Source organism: Notechis scutatus, chromosome 1 (assembly GCF_049901735.1).
Source record: "Notechis scutatus isolate UNSWTSFEM ecotype Mainland chromosome 1, rNotScu1.2, whole genome shotgun sequence".
Lineage (NCBI taxonomy): Eukaryota > Metazoa > Chordata > Lepidosauria > Squamata > Elapidae > Notechis > Notechis scutatus.
Genome location: NC_142009.1, coordinates 51,791,577 through 51,814,313, shown reverse-complemented (window position 1 = coordinate 51,814,313; position 22,737 = coordinate 51,791,577). Strand labels below are relative to the sequence as shown.

At 35.0% G+C, this 22,737-nt stretch overlaps 1 protein-coding gene and 1 long non-coding RNA gene across 4 annotated transcripts in view; one reads left to right on the top strand and one right to left on the bottom strand.

Annotated features, from left to right (window-relative positions):
• ESRRG (estrogen related receptor gamma) overlaps nucleotides 1-22,737 on the top strand; it is a 459,707-nt gene that overhangs the window by 243,874 nt on the left and 193,096 nt on the right. The window lies entirely within an intron of this gene.
• LOC148132799 (uncharacterized) lies at nucleotides 6,248-22,682 on the bottom strand. Its single transcript, XR_015749329.1, has 3 exons — nucleotides 22,601-22,682; nucleotides 17,924-17,966; nucleotides 6,248-13,033 (listed from the first exon to the last, which is right to left on the bottom strand). It is a non-coding gene; the product is annotated as an uncharacterized LOC148132799 (long non-coding RNA).

The following is a 22,737-nucleotide window of genomic DNA, read 5'->3' as shown; positions in this document are numbered from 1 at the left end:
TTGGTAGTATATAATTATGATAAAATCAGAAATAAATATTCATGGTAGAGGCTTTGTGTTTTATTAAATAGGTGATAGACAGTTGCATAGACCCAAGTGTCAATATTTCTGTGCTTTACAGTTTCGTGGAAGTTATAATTGTGTGTAACTAAATTTCCACACTAAATTTATTTGTTTTTTTTATTTCAGAGATGTTCATTATTTGAACCAACAAATTTACTTTTTGGTCAAGACTGGACTTAGTATTAATACTCTATGCCTCTTCATTATTGGTGGTATTTGTTTGAGCAGTTATTTATTTAAATCAAGTTATATGGCTGCCTGTCTCACAAATATTACCCTGCTGCTATTGAAGATTAAAAATATATAAATACAATAAAAATATACTTTTAGTTATGACACATAACTACAGTACAAAGTGACTGTCAAAGGCACTATACACCAACAGTAGGGGCTTAATTATGCCCCTGTCCCTCATTCCCAGAAAAGCATTTATGTCTTTAAAGCTTTCTGAAAGTTGAGCAGAGTCGGGGCCAAAAAGAATTAGAGTTTTTCTTCAAAGAGAAGAGAGAAGAAGAGACCTCACTACAAAATGTACGGGATACAGCCAAGGCATCTATTAGAGGTTTAGTCATGACATGTATAGGAAAGAAAAATAATAAGAAGAAACAAAATCAAAAGAGATAAGAAGAAGAATGTAGAGATTAGAGACAAAACTACAAAAAGAACCACAAAAAAATTAAAAAGTCAAATGGAATTAATAAAACGCAAGTTAAATATAATAGAATTAAAAACGCTAAACAAAATTTCTTTGAAAATGCAAATAAACCAGGAAAATGGCTGGCATACAAATTGAAAAAGGAGAGAGAATTTTTTTTGATACATCAATTAATGGATGAAGAAGGAAATCTTTACCATCAAAATGAGGAGAAAAAGAAAGTGATTCAAAATGATTATGGAAAACTATACGACCAAGAGCATCTGTTGAAAGGTGCATTTCTTGTATCCTGTTAGATGACAGATGGGTCCCAAAGCATACTCTTTCTCTCAAAGGTGCTTTTTGAAAAGGCAACTGGACTTTGATTTTTCCTTTAGAAATACATTTTGCTTCTCATCCTAGAAGCTTCTTTAATTCTTCAAAGTCCAGTTGCCTTTTGAAACAGCACCTTTGAGACAACCATGACCTTGGATGACTGAGACTCTCCATAGACATGCCCCTCCTCCTTAATATAACGGGAGGGTTTAAATGATGGGAGTAAGGTGGTCCTTCACATACCCTGATCCAATTTTATGTAAGGCTATGTAGATACTAACCAGCATCGTGAATTGCATTCCAAAGCAAATTAGGAGACAGTGCAAGTGCAACATGGGCATTGTCAGGTACATCTATAGTTGCCAATCTAAAGGCTCACACTCTGTAGCTAGTCAGCTATTGTAGACTTGTGGTCAAACACAAAGAACCAACCTATGCTCTTGTCCTACATTACTTCTGAAAAAAATATAGTTAAAATGGGCATGTTGAAGAAAAATGATCGTGTAAGATATGTAATATCAATAGTTATTAATTACATATATAGTGTTCAAATGTATTAGTATCCCATTAGCCACCATCTCTGCTTTAATTCAGTAAAACAAAAAGCCACAAGGTGCATATTTTCATCTTGTTTATTCAACAATTTATTTTTAAAGACTTGTAAACACAGTTTTCATAAGAAAGCTACAAACACATCCAGAAACCAACATACTGCATGCTACCATAAAAAAGAAAAATATAGAAGTTTTCTTTTGAAATTGTTTTAAGTTAATGAAACACACAATGATTAGTACCCATGGATTAGGACCATGAAAAAAGGACAACACGCACCTTTTGCACTGTGATGAAGCTAAAGTTGTAAATTGATTTAAATACTGATTTTACAGGAAGTAGCAAGGGCCCCCAAAATTAATGGATCATGTTGATGTCAAAAATTGTGCCCAAGGTATCTTGAGTTGCTATACAGAAGCAGAATACTTTAGTCACTGTGAAAAATTAATGTTGCTTCACATCTATAATATGGACCTTTAGGTGCTTTACAAAGCAAATTGAATACAACTATTTGATGATCAGGAATATCTAAATTTTTGTAACACTTTTTTTCTTGCAATGCTTACCTTGATTCCCCCCCCCCCAAAGAATACTAATAATAGGAAGGGTATGAAATAGTGTTTATTATTTTGCATCTGTCCAAACAGCATTATTATGTTAAACTATTCCATCTGCTCTATAGGCATCACTTTTCTAGAGCAGCTTTATTTGCTTGTGAAGTGCAAGTGGCACCATGAAAAAAGGACAACACACCCTGTTCTGAATGGCCTTTATGTTACATATATTTATGAAAAGCACCTACTGTGTTTTGTATTAAACAACACCAACTTTACAATAAGAGCTGCAGATATTGGCTAAGAATGGTTTAAGAAAATATTCTGATTACTTTTGAGTATATTGAGTAAAAAAGGTAATATAAAATACTTTTTAAAATGTTGGAATGATACAAGCAATAATCCTCTTGTTACCCTAAGAAAGATAAACATTCAGAGAACAAGGAAAATTGTTAACGACATCAGAAAAAATGAAATGCATGCATATACATTCATATGCACAGACACATATTTGGCAAATAAGTTTTATGAGCCATATGATGTTTTCTTATTTCTTTCCTATGATGTGCAAGGTTTTTTTTTCCAGATTAGAGGCATTAGTGCCCTCTATTGTTCATTAGAGGATTGCAAATATTTTTCAAGACCAGGTACTACAATATGCTATTGGTTCATTATCCAGGTAAACCAGAAACCTTGCCAAATTCTCCTGTGCTGAAAAAAATAGTAAAAAAATCAATGAATCTGTGCTGTATTAAAAAATGAAAAAATAAATTTAAGACAACATGTATTAAGAAAACGTTGCTGTAACACTTGTAATTTCTGGCATATTTATTTTTAGAGGTGAACCCAAAATTGTTTACACTATGCTTTCAGAAGAAAAACATTTTTTTAAAAAAAAAACATTGTTTTAATACTTCTGTTTGGTCACTGTTATTTTGCTGGGATATCTGAAATGTATAAAAAGTATAAAACTTTTCAGAGAACAATAGACAAATACTATAGTGTGGCTGAGCTTTTGCTTTTCCAACCACGTTAAGGATGGATGCAAAAATGACAACTTCATTCAAGCAGATCATTTGAAGTTACATTAAACAGCTGCTGTTAAACAACTGACAACAAAAGAGATCATTTTGATCTCAACAGCAACGAGACTCAAGCAGCACGCTTCCTTAGAAATGTTATGAGGAATACATTCACGCATTTGTATACCAACAGACAGCATATCCCCTACTGTGCTTGTTGCCAAACAGTGTTTTTTCTGCTCACTTTGTATTCAGTCAGGGATCCAGAAAACCCAAATCCAGCTAGACAAATGCGGAACAGCTTAGCTGAGGCAGCTTTAACAGGTGCCATCAATGCAGACTTGTTGAACCAGGGAGACAATACAAATAAATATGTAGCATGGGTCAATAAGGAAGGACTTACCCCATTGCACATGATGGCACTCAATTGCAAAACCATGGGCTGCTACCAAAAATAACGAAATAAGGGAAATAGAATGTTTATACAAAGAAGAGAAAGGCAGTAGGGCCTTTAATTAATGAACCTAAACTTTTATATGGGAAGTATAAAAGTTTTTCTTTTTCCCAATTATTTATATTCAAATCATATAAACATAAGTACCAGGGGTGGGATTCTGTTGGTTTGGATTGGTTCGGGTAAACTCCTAGCTCCAATGATCTGAACGATCACGTGGGCCCGGCCCTACTGTACTCCCCTCATGCTGTACTCCCCTATATCTGCTCAGCTGGTTCACGTTGCAGAGCAGATTGCCATGCCTCTGGTGTATTACTTCCCCGAAGTAACATCGAAGGTAAGTAATTTTGAAAGCTGTGCATGCACACGCAGTGCGTGTCAGGCACGCATATGTCCAAAGTGAGCAATTAGTGAAGCAGTTGTTACACCGGCAGCATCCCACCACTTATAAGTACCCTATATAAGGTTGTCTGAGGAAGAATTCCAAGTACTTGATAGCAGATCCCAAGGCATTGCAGCATTTCATGCTACCTGGTTTGAAGTAACAGCTTTGAGATTTTGGAAAATACCACCTATTTTGGCTGCAAAGGAGGAGAGCTGTATTTCAGTCATCTGGAAGAGAGTTGTTTCACTGGTTTATTGCAAAACTTGCCAAAGGGTTGAAAAAAAAATGTTATCTACCTAGAACTGCAGGCAATTAAATATATATATATATAGCAACAACATGATTGGAAGGATCCTTACATTATTGTGTAAGCTACATGCTTCATAATTTACCATTGCTTTGTCTTTCTACAAATGTTATCTTATTTGATAGTCATCTTATTGAAATGCTATGTTCATAGGCACTATTGACAGTAAATGCAATGAGATAATCTAAAGGTGAGATTTCCACAGAAAGTAAGTTGGTGAAACCTCTTTGACATTAGACAGGCTTCTTGGCTTTCTGATGTTTATTAAACAAAAAGAAAAGAAAAAGAAATGTAGCGTGCAGCAGATCAGAGTCACTCTTGGTTCTAAACTGCTTCTGGACTCCATGTGTAGTCTCCTGGCAAAAACAGACTGTCCACAAATCCATTCTGAAGCAGGACCAGCTTTGTTGAAAAGAACACAAGAAAGAAAAGATTGATTGACACGCAGATGTTGGGAGCTTCCTAGAAGGCTGTGGAATTTGGAGAGAAGCTTTAGCTGGTTGGCAGGTTGGGAGACGACAATCCTGTACTTGTTGTGGTGCAATGGAAGGTAGTTTATCTGTTTGTTTTGGTATAGTATCTCTTTTGTGTAGTGTATACATATTGGTAGATGTGAGTCACTGTCATATTTCTTTTTGTGTGTATATGTACAAGCATCTGCAGCTTCCCCCCCTTTCTTAGCAATTTTTATTGCAGCATTCACCAGTTCTGGAGGAAGTTATTCCATGGATTAATTATTCTAACTGTCAGGAACTAAGAAGAAAATTCCTGACAGTTAGAACAATTAATTAGTGGAAGAACTTGCCTCCAAAAGTTGTGAATGCTCCAAGACTGGAAGTTTTTAAGAGATTGGGCAACCATTTGTCTGAAATGGTATAGGGATTTTGCCTAAGCAGGGGGTTGGACTTAAAGACCGCCAAGTCCCTTCCAACTATTCTATTCTATTCTATTCTATTCTATTCTATTCTATTCTATTCTATTCTATTCTATTCTATTCTATTCTATTCTTCTTTGACTCAAAACCCTTTTCTACCTTGTTTTAAGTTTCTAGCTAAGTAATTTCTCTGTACCTTTTCAGGTTGCTGGCTATAATTTTGGTTTTTATATGTCTGATATCAGATGTCTGAAACATGGCTGGCTGGTGCAAACCATAGAAATGTTATGTGCATCATAACATCATTGTGGAAATTATGTGAACAAATAACAGTTCTATACAATCTTATACAATTATACAATTTGTGTCAGCTATTTGTATCATTTATATTAGAATATGCTGGCTAGGGAATTCTGGGAATTGAGGTCTACACTTCTTAAAGTTGCTGAGGTTGAAAAATACTGATTTACATATTATTTTTTGTGAACTCACTTGACTATTTATCCCTTCCTTTGTATTGATGGATAGCCCTGTCTGTACCCAAATCATAGACACTCTATTAGCCATTTTTGGATGGTTCCCACAATTCTCCCTCTTCACAACACTACTGGTCCCCAAATACTGGGGAATTCTGATGTAGACCGCATCCCGTTCATATGCTTTTTTATCAGTGCATTATATGTGGGCCACATATTCTACAGTTTGAACTGAACAAGAAATAGTTTATCTGAACATTTCATTCCTACCTTGAAACTCAGTTGTCATTACATTTAGTTTTCTGTACCCAAAGACTGAGTAGGCTTATATTTGGAATCACAAAACTGTGTCAGTGAATTGAGCTTGTCTACAATACTTTTTTTTCAGTTTGAACTCTAAATCATTACTAGTTATCTTGACAATTTGCTATGGTTTTAAGCAGTAACAATGTTGAGAATTGGGCTGGGTGAGCTCTTAAGAGCTATTTATTCCTTGTATTGTACCTCAGTATGATTTGTGATTCATATGAAAAAGTGTTCCCTCTTTTCTGTTTTTATATGTTAGTGCAAAATATGATACTTCAGGCAACTTTTTCACGAACATAACATCTTTCTTTAATTTCTATACATAATCCAGTTGAGAGAAAATATTTTCATTTAAACTGAATTAGCCTTGTCAAAATGAGTTGAACAAAACAGGCTTAAATTCAAGATTTGTAACCTTAACACAATTGTGGACCAGCTGTATCAAGTTGAGAAGATTTTTGGTGATGTTAACTGGCAAGCATTTATCTCATAAAAACTGTCACCTGGTTTGCTTCTACTATTCTCAGACAAACATTATAGTAAGCCCACATATTGCAAAACAGCTAAAGGTAGAATTTGGGTCAGTTATTTGTTCTCAATATCTAGTCCTTAGTGTGAGATTTTAGTTTTAAATGAATTAAAACTCAAACTGTAGATGCAATTTTAAAAATCTGATGTTATACTTCCCCGTTCAGAGTGAAATAATTAAAATACTCAGAGTAAACATTTCTGAGAATTATCTAACAATTATCATTGAAGAGGAATGAAAATAAAGTGAAAATCTACATTTCTTTGATTATGAGATACCTGAAAACAGAGGTATGAAATTACCTGACTAGGTAATTATATAAAGAAATTAGAATATTCACATGCAATTGTAAATATACATACAATATTAACATTTATATGTTTCAATGATAAATGGAATAGAAATGCAGAATAAACATGTAAACAGTCACAGAAGGCTACAGAGAAGAACACTAAAGGGATAACCTCTGGATGCCATAGTGAGAACAAAATAAATGAAACAAGCAAACTAGAATGACATCTTAAAAACTGAAATACTGAAACTGTAATAGAAATAAGCTAGCAAAGCAGCAGATAGAAAATGGCACCTGTTCATAACTAAGCCAACCTACCAACAAAAAATACATCATACACATAGTTAGTGTGCAATTCATCATCTTAAAAACTCTTATATATGTCCCCTGATGTTACCTTAATTCAAATTATGCATTTAATTTGATTAATTAATAAGCAGTTCATCTTTTGACAAAGAAAAAATATTTAAAACTGAAATGGATAGGATGGTTTCGGTGTATAGATTGTCTCATAGTTTCAAAGGAGCAATTTTAGGTAATATTCTTAAAAATAATAGTTTTTGAGAACTTTGCAAGTTAATATTGGATTCTTAGCATTAAACACAAATTATCAAAAAAGAATGGCCTCCTGCAATGTTGTGGGACTTAGGAAATACCTTCTTTGTCATGATGCTTGTCCTACGGAACAACCTCTTCTGGAGATCTGGATAGACCTAACCTGATTACCTGGCAGAAGGCCATTAAAACCTGGCTCAGTTATTGGGAATGTTGTTTGTTAGATGCTTACATTTATATTAAGTTGATATTGCTTTTAAATGTATTCTTCATTGTTTTTTGTTTTTTGTTTGGTTCTGTGGATGGTGCTGATTCAATTCTCAGAGAGCCCAAAGAACATTCTGTTGAACTATAGCATCAACAATAGAATTATTACTATTACTATTTATTAGATTTGTATCCTATCTTTCTCTTCAGCACTAATGCGTAAGGTGGATAATAATGCAATAAAATAAGGAAACATAATTAAAATCTTAGTTCAAGCAATTCAGAGGCTAAATTAAAAAGCCAAACTATAAAAATATCTTGACTTTTTTTGCTTAAAGATGGACAGAATAGAGATAGGAAATAAGTTTTTGAAAATGACAGAGGAAGGGCCTCTCATAGTCATGGGCATACTTTGTCTTCTGTAGTTTTTTTCTACTTATTGCATATTACTAGGTTAATAAACCAGGAAAGTTTATGACTATTTATGGTTTCATATAAATATTCTAAAGCAGGTTTCTGAAGAATTGCACAATTCCCTAGATTGTAGTTTGAGAACAATGATTCTAAATTCCAAAAAGGTAAAAAATAAACCTAAATATTTATGATTTCCTCCATTAATCCTTCTTTCTAGAGATTCTCAAACTCTAATTGTAATTGTAAAGTATCTTCCATGCTTATATCTAAACTTCTATTGGATAAAATTCCTGATCATGTGAAGTAATTATAAATTTCAGCTGAACATATGTAAGATAGCCTTTGATGGTGGTCTGAGCCCACCAACTAAATACAGGAGGCATATCCACTCTCTAGTTCAGGAGTCTCCAACCTTGGCAATTTTAAGTCTGACAAACTTCAACTCCTAGTTGAAGAATTCCCCAGCAAAACAGGCTGGGGAATTCTGGGAGTTGAAGTCCTCCAGGCTTAAAGTTGCCAAGGTTGGAGACCTCTGCTCTAGTTGGTCCCATTGATGTAGGGCAGGACAAATGTTTTAGTCTATCCAAAGAAAGGTTGATTAAAGTGGAAATGCCTTCTTTGGAATCACTTTAGTCTCTGGACTGAAATGTTCCTTTACTGCTTATCTGCTTTTTTTTGTCATGAGGACACTCGTATAAATTAGCTGTTATACTATAGCATAAGAGTTAGAGGTTTATGGCTCTCCAAATCCTTGACAGCCATAGGATCCCTCACATCCCATAAAGCCATGGGATCTAGTAAAAGAAAGCAGATCCTGTCTTATTATGGTGTAATTTATTAAAACAATCTACTTATTTCATCAAATTATGTTTGATAGGTTCAGTATTGCTAAAAATTGTCAAGACATCCTCTGAATTTTATAGAGATATTCTATTGCATAAAGAACTCTTCTCTTCTTTTGCTTTTTATAAATTGTAAGCTTTTTATATAATAGATAGAAATCTCAAGCTCATTTGGAGATTTCATCTGGGTTCACTAACATATCAGTAAGAAGCAGGGCTTTCTTAATGCATGGGTCTAATGGGCCCCACAAGCATAGGGGCCCCATACTAATTGTTAACCCTTCAATGCACCTTGTATCATATAAATACAGCAACATATTTATTACATTTTACTGCATTTTTTCTTAATACTAACATGAAAATATATGTTTAATTTTATCGACCATTTACATTTTTATTCCTGTGAGTAGTTGTCATAGGAGCCCAAGGAAACTGCTTTGCCTGGGGCTCATAAGTCAGTTCTGGTAAGAGGGTGTTAATTTTAAAGGAATTAATTTGAAATTTGAAATGTTTTTTGCACATGGGAATGAAATGCTAAAAATTATAAAGATTTTTGGATGCAAAGAATTTTAAGTGTTCCAAATACTCAACAAATGTACATTGTAAAAATTAATTTAGAGTGTCTTTAATTAAGATGCTATTTTGTACTAAATGTTAAACAAAACTTGACTCTTATAAAGCAGCATGGCTTTTAGTATTCCAATCACTTCAGCTGTGCTGTTGTTTGCAGTTAGGTGCTGTTTTCCATTTTTCCTGCCTAACAAATATAGCAGCAGAGATCCATCATACTTTTAAAAAAATTGCTAGATCCACACCATAAGTTTGTGGGTGAATTATCTGGATGTTGTATTATGCCTTTATTTTGCAATAAATAATGCAAACAGGTATGTGCCTATGTTGTGCATAACTGTGCTTCACTCAGAAGTATTACTAATGCTACTGAGGTTGTAAAAACTAATTGCAGAGTGCTGATTTGGTTGCTTGGTTAATGTAACCTTAGTGTTTGCGTAGCTTTTTGCATGGTCTTGTGCACTTGTATCTTGTTAATTTTGATTTTCAGGCTGACTTGTTGCATTTTGGCATGTATGTGTAATATGCGTACTCTTGTGTTTTATTAATCTATGTTGTTAAGAAGCAATAACGGGTCTGTTTTTTGTAGTCAGCAGCCATCCCTCTATGCAAGCGAAAATATCAGCATATAAAAATACTGTTGTTTTTTGACGGGCTTGTGAAAACAGAATGGGGGAAGAAACAGCAGACATATTTTTGGATTTTAATAAATAATTGTGATATTAGCAACTATAGAAAAATTAACCAAGGGGAAAAAAACTAGAATGTTAGAAAAATTATATAAGTGATGTTTTAATTGAAACTAAATGAATTTGCTGCTTTCTTTGTCCTTACAAACTTTGACTAAGGGACCAAGAGGTTTAACGGTTTAAAGAAATTAGAATATTTTCTGTTTTCTTGAGAAGGTGATAACAAATTCCTTTCTCATAATTGAGAACAAAATTGTGTTCTCATAGCTTCTTATTTAGATGTATTTTAATGTTTTAAAATTTCTTTAAAAATCATATTCTTGGCCATATTTTCAAGAATTTGAATGGTAGGCAGTATTCAGCACAGAACATCATCTCAAATATTCTTGTAACCCTGGTGGAAAAAGCAAGACCGGTGTAACTGAGCAGTATATTTCATTGTTTACGAAACCTGGAACAGTTGAAAAATGCCATGCTTTGTTCTGATAAATATGAAACTCACAACCTCTTTTCAGTTTTGTTCAGTCAGAATGGAGCTAATTTGAATCATTTTGTCCTTTTGATGAAATACTTCAAGAGGGTCAATTTTATTCTGAGTTCAAAATAAAACATTTTCTGCACCTCGACCTCTAGACATTGTTTATTCAATTATATTACAGATATACAATAGACTGTATATTTCCAAAGTACAGAATTAATTCTGGGAGTTTTGTCTCCCAGGAGATTCTCTTTTTACTTCATTCCCTTCCTTCATTTTTACAATTAATGTGTGTGTGTGGGGGGGTGAATAATTTATCAAGGAAACGTATTTATAAGGCAGGATTCCCTAAGGTATATTGATGGACTTCAGTAGAAACTGTTGAAATGCTGAATGGTAAGGCTGTTCTTTTGTATGGCATAGAAATCTCCGTTGTCCAGAATTGTACAGATAAGGCAAAACCATTTGCCTCATTGTCAGGCAGTTCAGTTGAATAGAAATGCAAATGTGACATAAGGGGTTAGGGTACTGTAGTTGTGGGTGGAGAGGACAGGAGAGTGAGCCTGGCACTGTCATTTTCTCCAACAGGATTCCTATGTGTAAGAAAATTCTCGTAAGTGTCAATATTTGTTTTTCCAGGATATAGGATTGAAACGAACCTTTGTCACAAGATGCCTTGATTTTTAAATGGTAATGATTTTAGTTGTACAATCTGCAGAGTGCTATATGAACTGTCCATTATCAAATGAAGAGTATATCCTCCACTATGCTGGAAATCCTTCCTTCCTTCCTTCCTTCCTTCCTTCCTTCCTTCCTTCCTTCCTTCCTTCCTTCCTTCCTTCCTTCCTTCCTTCCTTCCTTCCTTCCCTGTTTGTTCCTCATTAATCAGTAGACCTTTTGTGTAAGTTACCTCTACATTTAAAACTAGGGATAGGACTATAGCCAAATTCTTTCTAATGTGTACCCCGATCGGGTCTATTAACCACAGAATAATAGCAAGTCTATGACCTAAAGGGCTGTACTTCAGCAGGGATACAGTAACTTAACTGAGGTCAGAAACCCAACCTAAGTGTAGCTGTAAGCCTGATCTGCAAATATGTCTACAGGGAAAATAAAGAAACGGTACCATGTAAGTCAAAAAAAAAAAAAAAAAATGGCAAGACAACCCTTTCAACTTGGATCTCTGCTGCTTCACTGGCTGAATGTGGAAAAGAAAAAAGGTTTTAAGAATTTAATTCCAACTAGAACAGGAATAGGAAAGCTACTCTGTTAATAAATGTAGGAGGACTCGTGATACCTCAGCATGGGCCACTGTGATCAGGTGGCCACTGTGATCAGGCCATTGCTTAGAACTGTTCTCCAAACAAAACAGACCCAGAAGGTCACAAGGTGTGTGCATTGCTTTACAGTTACATTTATTACCATATCTCCATAAATAGTTTATGTAGAAATTGTCAATATTTTTTAAAAGATAAGGATGCTCATCAAATGACAGAACTGAAAGGGAAAAAGAATAAGATGATAAATGAAAAAAAATGCTCACAAATTGTTTAATGCTCTCTGCTGAGTTATATCTATATTATCTTCATATTAGTCAAGCAAGGTAATCCTGACATTTGAACTAATTTCTCAGAACATGGTAATGGATACTGTGAAATAATATTTTAAAATATAGCATGGATCTTGACAGTCATTTTTGCAATAGTTATGTATGGCACAGTTTTTCAAATTACATTGAAATAAAACATTTCAATTTCACAGTTAAAAAAATCAATAGAATTAAAAATAACCCTTAAACTGAAAAAGTGAAGTTACAATTCCTTGAGAAATAAACTGTGTTGTTTATATTTTTGCTGAAATTATATCAAGTAGTTGGCCAGCACACCTTTAGAGATGTATAACATACAAAGCACGGTTTTAAATTCAATTACTTCTGGAAATTCCACCAAATTTTATTCATGTTTTATGTGTTGTATTCATACTAGTCAATTTTTGGTATGTGTAGAAAAAAAGGCAGACAGTTTCTGTTGCCACTATGTCAAAAGGCTAATGGTTTGCATTTTAAAATCAACCTCTAATTTTATCCAAGAAGGATATTGTGGGTTGGGCAATTGAGAGTTGATGATGACATAGCTTAAGAAAGGTCTCTTTTGATTGATGATATTAAGTTGAAGGAACATGGCAACAAGCAGAACACTGAAGGGAAGGAATACAGTAGTATATTGATACATGACTACAGTTTCTCTAATATGTAGCTATACAAAAGAGTTTGAAAGGCAATAGCTTTGATTTTATCCTTAAAGGAAGGACATTTATCAATTTGCCATATTGTTTTCCATACAAAGGAAGCTATTGGATTTTGAGGTTTGGTTGGCCCTGGCTAGAATTTGAAATATTAAAAAAAACACTTAATATGGTTTATATATTTGAAAGAGGTCAACTGCATAAGGTAACATTTTGTCTTAATACTTACATCAAGTTCCATCAGATGCATCTGTGAGAGAAAAGAGTTTTTAAAAAGTCACATTGGTTTCAGCAACTTCAGAATTGAAATGCTATTTCTTTTTTAACATGTTCCACAACTTATAAAAAGAAACAGGACTTTTATCACATGGTCCCAGTCTCCATACTTCATGTTCTGATCCCTCTTTGTGGTCATTCCTAGGTTGGATACAGGTATTTTTACCATTAATTGTAGCATCTCTTGATTAAAAACAGAAACATTCTTAAGATCATTAATGTTTTTACCTCTGAAAATCTTTTAATAATTTTTTTGACAATGCTACTTATTTTTTACTATTTTTGTTTTTGATTTTGAAAGTCATATCGTCTTCATAAACATCTGAAAATGTAGAAGATAGATAATAGAAGAGAAGAGAATAGAATTCTTTATTGGCCAAATGTGATTGGACACCCAAGGAATTTGTCTTTGGTGCATATGCTCTCAGCATACATAAAGAAAAACTAAAAAAAATATATTCATCAACACTAATAAGCAATCAAATCATACCAGGAAACAAATAAAACAATATAAATTGTAAAGATATAAGCAACATATTTATAGTCATAAGTGGGAAGAGATAGATACTAGGAAGGATGAGAAGAATAATAGTAATATAGTCTTAGTAAATAATTTGATAGTGTTGTGGGAATTAGTTGTTTAGCAGAGTGATAGCATTTGGGGGGGAAAAACTGTCCTTGTGTTTAGTTGTTCTGGTGTGCAGTGCCCTATAGTCTTGTTTTGAGAGTTGAAACAATTTATGTCCAGGAAGTGAGAGGGTCTGTAGATATTTTCACAGCCCTCTTTTTGACTCATGCAGTATACAGGTCCTCAATGTAAGGCAGGTTGGTAGCAATTGTTTTTTAGATAGATAGATAGATAGATAGATAGATAGATAGATAGATAGATAGATAGATAGATAGATAACTGTAGATTATAGAGATAGATAGATATTGATAAATAAGAAAGAACCTGGGAATTCATAATGATAGAAGCTAATAGTTTATTTCCCAAAGTAGTAGGCATATGACATGTTTGACACATAAAACTAATTCTCTTAATTGCCATTAAATAATAAGATTAACAAGCTGATCGATGGAAATAAATAATGTAAATATCTAGCCACAAAAGATCAAATTATATTGTTTCATTTAATCATTTTTGCTAATGTGATTTTTAAAATATAAAGATGTTTATTGGATTAGTTACAAATTAAAATAGGAAAAAGTGTTATCTACATCATTTTTGTTTGACATATTAAAAGTCCTGTATGAAAATAGATTTTATCCATTAATATTAATTTCTTAGTTGATACTAAGAAGTGATGTGAATAACAGGAGTGTAAGGAGATAATTCTGGTTTTTTTCACAGTCTAAAGAATGTATTCTGCCTCAAATCCACATGATTCAACTTCTGTTTTTGGTACATGGGCAACACAATATAGAGAAGCAAATAAAAAAGAAATGAGAGCACCTGGAAGACTTTGAAAAGTATGGGAAGGGTATTTAGGCCAAAGATCTCTCTGGAGTCCCAACCCAGATAAGGGAGAATTACTATACATAGTCCCTTTCTGTAATCCCACTCTTACCCTGTCATTCTGGTGTCTCTTGGGAATACTGTATCTTTTCAAAAAAAATGTTTGTTACATCTATTTTCCTGTTTACACAGTTCTTACAATGTGACTTGTTAATTCTGGATACCTTACAAGATCAGTGCTGCATATATTTCATGAAGTATTGTACTTCTCTGCTGCTTCATGTACTTCAGAGACCAAAAAGTTGCTGAATCTTTGTTAATCTCCGGAGTGGATCTATTTCTCTGGAGTGGCTTTGTTGTCTTTGAATGTTAAAGAACCCTTAGATCTTTAAAGTGGAGATTGCCAGATCAATTTGCATCTGCTGAAGTGCTCTGCACCTCCTAAGTGGCAGTGGCTTCTTGGTATTTGGTACAGCAATCAATATTAAGTGCTCCTGCTTCCGTAATTATTTGGGGATTTTGAATTCCTTTTCACTGTTATTTCCAAATAAGCACACTATGATAGGATATTACTTCTCACTGTTACAAGCCAGGGATTTTCATATGATACTTGATCTTATTTCTGGGTAAATGTGGATTAGGCTGGATTTTAAATTGCTTCTCAAATGTACTTCTGAATAAACATGCACAGGACTATGATATTTATATGATGCCTATTCTTATTTTTAAGAAAAATTTTAAGTTGCATTTTAAAATTGCTCTTCCCTTGAGTTTTCAGTTGCTGTTTTGGGGAGCCCTGCAGATATATTTTTGATAAAATAGTGGAAGTGTCTATAATTGTTTCTGCGATAGCTAACCACCTTGAGACGTGCACTTTGTATTTTATTCTGAAACATTGGAATGCAGCATTTGGGACTATTTCTAATTGGACCCTTGAACTAAGAAAGTCTTCCATTCTTCTGCTTTAATGTGAGAATTGATCTGGAAGAGAAGATGGTGAACTGTTCTATCACTTGGTCTGACTGAATAGAGAAACTTTTCTCTTATAACAGAGGAAGTTGTCTAACTTTAGTTTATGAGAAATAAAAAAGAACCCTAATCCCAGAATCCTAGAACCATTACACACTGTTGGGTGCAAGTAAACTATTTTGAAAACATGGATCAACTATATTTAATCTATTGTATATAATGTTTAGCACTCAACATTACAGATAACATTCAAACATACCTCCCAGCTTTAAAAAGTTGTTTTGATACTAGTCTCTGATGTTAGATAATTTGAAAAGGCTATTGAAGGAAGAATTCTTTCTGTCTTGGATGCAGGGATGATCATACTAAAAAGTTTGCACTGTCCAACAATTCAACCTGCTATGTGTTCAAGTCAAGAAACATGAAAAGTACCAAGTAGTAACATGTTATAAAAATCTTATCATTTCAGTTATACTTTATCTTGGGAATTCAACTAATAAAAAAGGATAATTGCATGACATGGGGGATTATTATATAGAACTAGAACTAGAAGGTAAGTGAAAATGTTTCCAGTCTGATCCTGGTGATAAGCTTATTAGGAAATGGGAATATACATTTCTATGTAGTTTAATGACTTGTTTGTAAATCTTTGTAGGTGCCCATTCCCTGGATGTAACACAGGGGTGGATTTCTTAACAACTGGTTTGTGGGTGTGGCCTAATTTGTGGGTGTGGCTTGGTGGTCATGTGACTGGGTGGGCATGGCTTGTATGTAAATATTATATTTATGTAAATATTGATTTTTTTAAAAAAAAAAGATCAACTTTTACCCAAAAGCAAGCAAAGCAGGCAGGCAGATTGAGTTGCTCAAATAATTAAAGATTCACTTAGAGATCTATCTTTCTGCAATTGGCTACCTGAGTCTGTCACATAAAATTTGCTTGCAAGCAAACTGATGAAATTTGCTAGCAAGCAAACTCACAAAATTAACTCACAACACACCATGTATGTAAATATTGCATTTTTTTTTATTTTTTTAAAAGCAACTTTTGCCCAAAAGCAGGCAAAGCAGGCAGACATATTAAGTTGCTCACAGAATCACAGATTCACTTAGAGATCTATCTATCTGCAATCAGCTACCTTAGTCTGCACTAAAAAGTAGAAGCTTCGGTCCTAAGGAAGGTTAGGTTCTGCTTTTAGATTAGCTAGAAAGCAATGATTTCCTGCTTTCTAGCTAATCTAAATCTCCTGGCAGAGCAGAACAGCTGATGGGTGGGGGGGGGAGAAAGAAAAATAGCAACTTACCAAATCAGGCAATTTGGATGGCTCACATGCCAGGTAAGGAGTGAGTAGGCGGGGAGGGGAGGGGCCAGCCAATGGAGTGATCATAACACACGTGTGTGCAGCATTTGCAAAAAAATCATCAGCTGTGCTACCTGGACAGCTGACAAGCGCTGCATGAAAATCCTCATTTCCTGCTTTTTCAACCTCAGCTGTGCCACGTAAAGCAGCTGAGGAGGGAAAAGCAGAGAATAAAGGATAGCCTAGAGCCCGGGCAGGTGGGTGGGCTAAACACTGAACGTGTCAGCTGCTCTTCTATAGAACCGGGAGGAACTGGTAGCATTCCACCCCTGATGTCACAATAAATTAAGTCATTAATATGGTAATATGACACCACCATCACTCATTTTCTTGGGATATTGCTAAAGGTAACAACAAATCTGTGTCTTTAGTAGATGTGAAGAAATTTAGTGCTTCAGGGGTTAAGTCTCTAGTGAATTAGCTTATTCTTGAACTATAATAATAACAATAATGTTAATAATAAAAACACTAGAGTGAGTGAGTAAAGGCATTCTGAAGAGGGGAGGGAATACCTGGCGGTCTCCAAGTCATGGATTTGTTGAATAGGTATTAGCTAAAAGTCTGATTCTATTTGGATACTGTAAATGTGCATATACAAACATATTTCCATGGCTTTGGAGAGATGTTGAGAAACTTTGTATGTATGTCTTTGTGTATGTGTGCATACATTGTTGCTTCAGGTCATGATATCCTAGGGCAGTGTAACAAGCAATTCGTGTCAACTCACAGTAAAGATTATTGGTGTTTTCACTGGGGAAATATTTGCACTCCATCGTCTTTCTATTTTTAGTGCCTTGAGCTTCCAGTTAGGTAGGAAGCTATGGAGGGAAAAGGGAACAACAGCCCTCTAATCTTGTCCCACAATTGCTTAGGTTTACAGTTCTCATCTTATTTCACATTAGCAGCTTATGTGAGGTTAACTTTTTCTGATTTCTGTATGAACCAGAATGTTTTCATCGAAACTACATCTGTTGTCTGTCTGTCTGTCTGTCTGTCTGTCTGTCTATATATCTATCGTACTTTCCCTTTGAATATATTTCCTCTAAAGAAAGCAAGGCAAATGAAGGAATGTACTCACCCTATTTAGAAGCACCACAAGCCCAATAAGGAGTTGTAATTTACTGTGGGAAAGAAAGCAATATGAATTTGTTGCCACAGAATTGTTATCATAATAATCGTTCTAGTGAAAAGCCTAATTTGTTCTTTCTCCACGAATATTTTAAATATGATTACCATAATATCACAGAGACTGAGATAGTCCAAAATGCAGTGCTGACCTTGAGTGTACTTCTCGATTTAACATGTGGTCCTTTAACATTCAGGAAACAACTTGCCTCAATTCACTTATTAATAGATAATCTGAAAATGTTCACTTGTTCTGTGATATATGCCCGTGCCATTCAGATTCTTGAAATCTTTTACTGTTCCATGGAACAGCATTACCAATGTAAATAGCTGTAAGATTTTTCACAATATCTAGTGGGAAAACTCCATAACGAAAGTGAGCTGCTCCCTTGGCCCTCCACTAGTTTACGATTTAATTTTTACTGACATTCCACCTCGTATTATTAGCTCCACAAAATGCAAGTGAAATAATCCTGTATTAATTAAAGAGTGATTGAATTCCCTCAATCATCTTTGCCTTGGCTTATTTAGACAGTAACACCATGTGGCTCTCCAAGGAAAACATGTGCCAGAAGAGTTTCATAAAGAGGGAGAGAGTATGGGTTTTGTATTACACTTAAAACCTTTTCCCATTTATACTTTCTACAAAAGACTATAGCCAGGATTTTAAGGTGAACCATATATAGATTCTGTACTGTGCAATTTAAACAGAGATTGCCAGACCTGAATAATCACTGATGCAGGATGCTAGTGGTTCATTCACTGTACTGTGCTGATAGGATAAAATTATTGTGATGTTATTTTGGAGAAACTTTGTGTTTTTGATCTAAAAGGATAAAAAGGCTGTTTGGGGAATTACATGTATATGTATGCATATGTATGCTTAAGTATCACTTATATTGAAAAGCAGTTTTGAGTGTTGTGGCTTGTCTAAAATTCAGGCAGGGTGGTCATTACTTCTGCTAAATATAAATGAAAGCAGCAGATGGTTCTAAAGTAGTAATCTACTACCATTTACTGAAGAGTAGGCTAGCATGAAAAGAAATTCAAAGAGTAAGCTTGTCACTTCCTTTGTAAATGTGTGTGTGTGTGTGTGTGTGTGTGTGTGTGTGTAAAAAGTATATTGTAACCAGTGATATGCTGTACATTCTGAAGGAAATGTGGTTTTATAACAAACATTTCATTCAACTTCTTCTTTAAAAAGCTGGCACAATATATACTTGCAAATAAATGAATACAGGATTTGGTTATGTGTTGGGCCTTTATAAAGAAGCACATAAGCCCTTTTTTATTCAGAAATAGTATTTTAAAAATACCATTCTCTGACATGTTTCCATCTAACCTTCTCATATTTAAAGCTAGCCATAACAACTGTGTTATTCTGATTAATGTCATATAATCAAAAATCAGTTTAACAGTTTTTTTTCCAAATGTAATTAAAAAGATAGGATTAGCTGGTATAAAAAGACTATAATATCCTTTGAGGATACAAGCATCAATAAAAATATATATTTACTTCACAAATTCACTTTCCTGTTTGAAGATGCACAGTATCTTACATGAGCATCCTGATAAAGATAGAAGAGATGTGAAGATATATGCTCCATTCAGAGTACTTACTGACTTATTTCAACCTCCCCAGGCCTGATTCTATAACTATTGTTTTGTGCAGGCTTTTGGGGTGAGATTTTATATTGCAACCTCTGGCAAAGAGCAAGAAGAAAAGGTGAATGCATGCACTATTCTGTGTTGTATTTTCCATAACCTAGAGATTATGAAATAAGCATTCACCTTGATTTTATTTTCACAACTCTTTCCTCCTCAAGCATTCTTTTGAGAGGAAAAAAAGGGAGCTGTAATAATAGATTCTAACTTGCCTCATTTATTTTCTCTTTTAATAAAATAACTGAACTGTAACCAGCATACCCAAGTTGAAGAATGCTGTTGAAATTCCAGGCCCAGGTCTACTAGAGGTGACATTTTAAGTCTCAGGGGAGAAGACCAATTGCCTTTCATGAATGCATAAATTATAATACTATGATTGTGTTCCCCTAAGCAGCACTACCCTCAGCGAAGATCCATGTCTGTAAGGTGTCTGGCCGAAAGATAGCAATAGTTAATTTGGTGACAGGGAAGACACAAAATGATATGGATGAGCAAAAGGACTGTAGACAATGAAAGCTGAGCTGTGAGGGGTGGGGAGCACAAAACAAAACAGCAATTTAAAGACTATTCACAGCAGAGTATAATAAACATATGAGGTAAATTTGTATTTCTCACTTCAGTTTAATGAGTATGATGTCACATTGTGGTATATATTATGAGGATTTTGAGAGGAAAAAAAGGGAGCTGTAAATAAATATAATTAGAATCCAAGGAATAAGCCTACACCATGGTACAGGATAGTGCATCCTTATTTTGCAAAAGTTTATGATGTTTATTGTAATTGATATGAAGACAAACAGTATCCATGTTACAAAGTCAATCTTTTCATTAAAATGCTTCAAATGATGTTCAAGGTGCTTCATTTATATAGTATGGAGAGACTTGCTTAGTATATCTGTAGCATGGTTTTGTCTCACTGCTCAAAATCAAAATTTACATCTTAATTAGAGTCTCCGTACATAGAAAAAATGCTGCTGGTAATAAAGATTTTATTACCTGCTTTTCTATTAATGGTGGATACTCTAGTTTTGCCATGTGTATTTCTGATCCCCTCCCAATACTTGCATTTTCTGCATGTATGAAAAGCAGACTTGAAACTGTCCATAGGATAAAGATCTCACAGGCTACAAAGCTCAATAAAACAAAGAGAGGCAAACATGTCCTGTGCTTTTACAAATACTTGTCATTTCACTATCGTGAAAAGCAAGCCATCAAATAGATTTGGAAACAGCTGTTGTATTCCCATTTGTGAATGTCATTATTACAGTTAGAGGAGGTGCACTGATTAGTTTTGATCTAAAAAATAGGTTATTTTCATCAGAGTGCTTCACGGGGGGAGAGAGAGAGAGGAGAGAGGGAGGAGGGGAGAGGGAGGGAGGAGGAGGGAGGGAGGGAGGGAGGGAGAGGGGGAGAGAGGGAGGATCAATTCGGCTGATTTAGTGACAAAGTATTTTCCAGGATTAAAATAATTATTTCATCACCAGGTATGAGATATTTTTATAAATATAAAGAACTCTTGCTTTAGAATAATTATGCTATATTTAATTTTTAATGACACTTTCAGAATACAAATTCTTCCCCCATCCCTTCGTTTTTGCAGATTCTTAGAAAACGGGTAGTGTTGGCCAATATTTACACTATTTACATCATTAGTGTATTCAGAGAAGGTCATCAGCTCTGGCATAAGGCAGCCAGAAGTGGGGAATTAGAAGGTTGGGTAATTTTGCAGACGGATGTAAATCATGTAACATATTTACATCCATGTTGATCCTTGATTTTGTGTGTGTGTGTGGGGGCATGTTTGTAAATGTCTACAATTAAGACAATCAAATTTATTCATTTATTCAGAATTGGATTTGAATCTTGACTTTTAGTGGCACTTCTGTTAAAGCTACACAGCACTGAATTTTAACACTGCTGAAAAGTCTTATCTACTGCATTCCTGGAAGTAATCAGTGGGGTTTAAGACAGTTAATATCCAAAGAATTAATTGTTCAAAACACAGTGGGTCTATTATTATTTCAATTAAAATATACCTGTTGTATCTTGCATGATGTTTATATGCTATGGGTCTACATCCACCCAGCAGTATATCAGTTTGCCCCTTCATGCATTGCACCCATTTCTATGTTTGATTTCAAACATTAATTTCTCTCAAGTTCTTTATCACACTTTTTGTAAAACACACACACACACACACACACAAGTGCTGAAATGCAAACACTGCCAACCTTATGTTTATAAAGGTCAGTAATGTAAACTTATTTAGATTCCTCAACCTGCTATTCAGAAAGGTGAAATAGAATGGAAGTGAATTATATTGGGTTGGGGTGGGGAGGACAAAAATTAACGGTCCGATCTTAGCCATAAGATCCTTAAGTCAACAGACGAGCAAGTCAGACCTGTTTATACAGAAATATGTCCGGGAGCTACCTGCAACGTATGCAGGCTTCCTCAGAAGGAAGTGTCACTAAGTTTGGGGGTGGGGTGGGGGATTTGTTCTACCTGTCTTCCACCTTTCCAAGTAAGTCTACTCTCCGAGTGAACCGGGAGTGGATAAGAGTGGTTCAAACAGACCATCCCGAGTTGGCCGCGCACAACACACACCCCACGCACACATGCAGGAGACACAAAAAGGGGGAGAGAGAAAAGGGAAGAGAAGAGCAGTACAAAATTATACCTTATGACGATATCTTCTTTAAATAATAATAATAATAATAATAAAAACCCGAGGCTGCACACCTTCCTGCCCAAGCCCCGGTGTACCCCCCCTTCCCCCCGTTAAGAGTTGAAACCGCGCCGGGGTTGCTTTGCAAACCACTTTTTTTTTTTAAGGCGCTGCGTCTTTTAGGTCTGCGGCGCGTTCTCAGTTGTCGCTTTCCCTTTCTCTCTCTCTCTCTCTCTCTCCCCCGCCCGCCCGCTTCGCCTGCTCCGTCCCCTTCCAATCCCCTCCGCCCGTCTGTACCTGCCGAGCGGCGCTCAATCTGTGCAGCCTCTGCTCCTTGCTGGCGCTGATTGGCCGACGCCCTACCAATCGCGTTTCTGTCTGGGCCAGAGGGAATGCATATGTAAAGCCCTACTTCATATTTATAAGCTCCAATC